The following is a 5,048-nucleotide window of genomic DNA, read 5'->3' on the forward strand; positions in this document are numbered from 1 at the left end:
TCCTTATATCTTTCAATTATTTAATGAAAGAAAATGCAGAGAATTCAAAGATGGCAGCTAGAGGGAGGAAGCAGAAAGCATGCCTCCTATAGTGAAATCTTGGAGAGACACTGGAGACACACCTTGCAGGCAAAGCCACTGAGAAGAGGCAAAACTTTGACCCCTCCACACCTCCAGCCAGTGCAGAGAATCTCCACTTCACGTTAAATGGAGAAACCAGGAGGGCCCCCGGGCCGCCAGTCGCCCATGCCCAGATGGCTTGGGAAGATGTAGACAAGGTGAGCTAAGTGGTATGTGGTACTCCCAAAGACAACCATGGGCCAGAACAGCATAGCCCCCTAAACAGACCGACCTCCAACAGGGAAAAAAAGAGAAACTGAGCAATAAGCAATAAGAACAATAAAGACACGTTGCAAAGAGGGTGGGGCACACTGAGCGCCAAAGAGGGGAGGAAGGGAAACCTTCCCAGAACTGTAAATAAACTAGCTGGGCCTGGCCAGAGAGGCTCGGAGGGAGTGGGGGCAGACGCACAGCAACCAGGAGCAGGAAAGCTTGTGAGAGTGGTGGAGGGAGGAAAACTCCACAGGAGAGGGGGGAAGACCCACCTCCCACGTGAGCTGTAAACAAACATGGTGGCTGGCAGGAGCAGCAGCACCGCCCAGCAATAAGGAGTGGGAAAGCTTGTAAAAGCGGCAGTGGGAGGAAAACTCCACAGGAGAGGGGGAAAGACCCACTGCCCACGTGAGCTGTAAATAAACATCAGGCCTGAGAAAGCTGGTGCAGTTTCACCACCCCCATTGTGTTTGGAATAGGGGAAAACTTGTAGCAAAGGCTCACACACAGGAGAACTCTAAGTAAACAAAGCCTCCAGGGCCAGGTGAGTGCTAAGCTCACCCCAGAGATCTGCATAAATAACACCGCCAGCAACAGCAGGCTGACAGCAGTGGGCAGGCAAGCCTGAGCTGCAGATAGTCATTAACAGAACTGTCTCCAGACTCCTTTCTTTCTCTCTCCCTATCTTTGATGAGAAAACAACTGAACTACACCTGCATGCTGAAAAACTTACTGAAACTGTATTGCATTTGAACTTGGGACATTTTGTGGGTTTGGTTTTTTTTTTTTTGGGCAGTTTTGTTCCACTTTATGAATCCCCTTTGATGAGACAACTACAGAACAACATCTGAGGCACCATCTCCAGGATTGGAGGCTGAGACAGACACCAAAATTATTAAGACTGAAACTTCAATGCATTTGAACTTGGAGGGGTTTTTTTTCCCTTTTTCATTTTGTTTTATTTTATTTATATATATTTATTTCTTTCACTTCCTTATTTTTTATTTTTATTCTTATCATTATTCTTTTTATTTTTTATTCTCAATCCTATCTCTCTAACCTGCCTGTTCAGCTTACTCTTGATGAGTACACTAATGCTCCCTGTTTATATCTTTGAAATTTTTTTGTTTGATTTTTTGTTTTGTTTTTTCCTACTTGTCAGTTTATTTGTTTTTCCCTTTTACTTTAACTTCTTTGCTTTCAATCTCCTCTCACCCTTCCATTCTAAATATCACCATTGTTATTATTACGAGTTAGAAAATACTTAACTGCACACAGTAAAAGGACAGTAACAACACCAAGGGCAATGACAGGAAGACAGAAAAAACAGGGAAACCAGTTTCCCCACAGCAAAAAATTAGTACAGGAACCAGAGGGCAATGAAGAAAACAGATGCTCAGATACAGACACAAACAAAATGAAGAAAAACTATGCCAAAGAACCCAATGAAGCCCACAAGAATAATTTAAAAGAAGACATACTACAGGCACTCAATGAGAACTTTATAGAGATGATACTGGATATGGTCAACCAAAATGTACAGGAGACACTCAAATTCCAAGACAACAAAAAAAGAGAATTTGAAAAAGCAAAAGAAGAAATAAAGGAAATCACAGAAGCACTGTATAAACACCAAAGTGAAACATAGAACACAATTAATAAACAGATAAATGAACTCAGAACAAAGATAGACAACATTAAAGAGGAAACCACCCAGGATATGGAAAACCTCAGAAAAAAGAATGAAACAGAACTGCAAAACAAAATGGAAGGCCAATCAAAAAAGAATAGAACAAACAGAAGACCAGAATCTCAGAACTTGAAGATGAAATGGTAATTAAAGGAAAAACTGAAGAACTATTAATTAAACAACTCAAGACCTGTGAAAAGAAAATGCAAGAACTCACCAACTCCATCAAAAGAACAAACTTGAGAATCATGGGCATGGAAGAAGGAGAAGAGGTGCAAGCGAAGGGAAAGCATAATATATTCAATAAAATAATAACGGAAATTTTCCAAAATCTAGAGTAAGCTATTCCCATACAGATGCAAGAGACCTCCAGAACACCAAACAGACCAGATCAAAATAGAACTACCCCACGACATATCATCATTAAAACAACAAGTTCAGAAACTAAGGAAAGAATATTGAAGGCTGTAAGAGAGAAAAAACAAACAACATACAAAGGTAAACCCATCAAAATCACAGCAGACTTCTCAACAGAAACATTAAAAGCAAGAAGAGTGTGAGGTGAGATCTTTCGGGCACTGAATGAAAATAACTTCAACCCCAGGATCCTCTACCCAGCAAAACTATCATTCAAAATAGATGGAGCAATAAAAGTCTTCCATGATAAGCAGAAACTAAAACAATATGTGACCACAAAGCCACCACTACAAAAGATTCTTCAAGGGATTCTGCACACAGAAAGTGAAACCCAACATAACCAGGGAAAGACAGGCAGCACCAAACCACAGGAAAAGAAAAAGCAAGAAAGTAGACAGTAACCTCAATGTAGGTACACACAATCAAACCTTCAAACAACTAAGACAACTAAATGACAGGAATCACCACATACCGATCAGTACTAACACTTAATGTTAATGGAATTAATTCACCTATCAAAAGACACCGCTTGCTGAAATGGATTAAAAAGGAAGATCCAACAATTTGTTGCTTACATGAGATCAATCTCAACAACAGAAATAAGCATAGGCTTAGGATGAAAGGCTGGAAGAAGATTTACCAAGCCAATGGCCCCCAAAAACAGGCAGGAGTAGTAATACTTATCTCTGACAAAGTAGACTTCAAACTTACATTGATCAAATGAGATAAAGAAAGACATTCCGTACTAATAAGAGGGGAATAGACCAAAAGAAAATAATAATCATCAACCTGTATGCACCCAATGTCAACGCACCAAATTTCATCAAACATACCCTGAAAGACTTAAAAGCATATATTAATGCAAACACAGTGGTCGTGGGAGACTTTAACATCCATAATCATCAATAGATAGGTAATCCAAAAAAAATCAATAAAGAAATCCAAGATATAAAATATACAATAGATCAAATGGACCTACTTGATGTCTACAGAACATTTCATCCAACTTCTACACAATACACATTCTTCTCAGCAGCTCATGGAACCTTCTCCAAAATAGATCATATCCTAGGGCACAAAGCAAGCCTCAGCAAATATAAGAAAATAGAAATTGTACCATGCATACTATCTGATCACAATGCAGTAAAAGTAGAACTCAACAACAAAAGTAAAGACAAAAAACATGCAAACAGCTGGAAACTAAATAACTCATTACTTAATGAACAATGGATCACTGATGAAATAAAGGAGGAAATTGAAAAGTTCCTGGAAGTCAATAAAAATGAAAACACAACCTACCAGAACATATGGGACACAGCTAAGGCAGTCCTGAGAGGAAAGTTTATAGCCATGAGTGCACATATTAAAAAGACTGAAAGATCCCAAATCAAAGACCTAATGATACACCTCAAACTCCTAGAAAAACAAGAACAAGCATATCCCAAAACAAATAGAAGGAGAGAAATAATAAAAATAAGAGCAGAAATCAACAAAATAGAAACCAAAAAAAACATACAAAGAATTAATGAAACAAAAAGGTGGTTCTTTGAAAAAATAAACAAGATAGATAGACCTCTGGCGAACCTGACTAAAATGAAGAGAGAAAAAAACCCAAATTAGTAGAATCAGGAATGCAAAAGGGGAGATGACAACAAACACCATGGAAGTCCAAGAAATGATCAGAGACTACTTCAAGAACCTATATTCAAATAAATTTGAAAATCTTAAAGAAATGGACAGATTCCTAGATACACATGATCATCCAAAACAAAAACAAGAGGAAATTAATCACCTGAATAGAACTATAACACAAAATGAAATTGAAGCAGCAATCAAGAGTCTCCCTAAAAAGAAAAGTCCAGGACCTAATGGATTCTCTGCTGAATTCTATCAGACCTTTAAAGAAGAACTGATACAAACCCTCCTTAAACTGTTCGACGAAATAGATAGGGAAGGAAAAGTGCCTAACACATTTTATGAAGCCAGCATTACACTTATCCCAAAACCAGGCAAAGACATCTCCAAAAAGGAGAACTTTAGGCCAGTCTCCTTAATGAACATTGATGCAAAAATCATCAACAAAATAATGGCAAACAGAATTCAACAACACATCAAAAAGATTATTCACCTCGACAAAGTAGGCTTCATCCAGGAATGCAGGGGTGGTTCAACATATGAAAATCAATAAACGTAATAAACCACATTAACAGAAGCAAAGACAAAACCACTTGATCATCTCAATAGATGCATAAAAAGCCTTTGATAAGATCCATCACCATTTCATGATAAAAGCTCTAAGAAAACTAGGAATAGAAGGAATGTACCTCAACATTATAAAAGCTACTGTGGGGTTTCTCCCCTCTGACCTGACAGGGGTCACTCGTTCCCGTGTCTCATCTCTTCTGCATGCCACAGGTCATAAAGAGTCTCGAGCCAATCCTCCGACCTCTGCATGCCGGCGCAGAGAATCTCCACTTCACGTTAAACGGAGAACCGAGGAGGGCCCCCGGGGCCGCCAGTGGCCGGCGCCCATACAGCTTGGGAAGATGCGGACCAGGTGAGCTTCATGGTACCGCGGTAGCCCCACAGACAAGCCTGGGCCAGAGCA

Source organism: Castor canadensis, chromosome 14 (genome assembly GCF_047511655.1).
Source record: "Castor canadensis chromosome 14, mCasCan1.hap1v2, whole genome shotgun sequence".
Classification (NCBI taxonomy): Eukaryota; Metazoa; Chordata; class Mammalia; order Rodentia; family Castoridae; genus Castor; species Castor canadensis.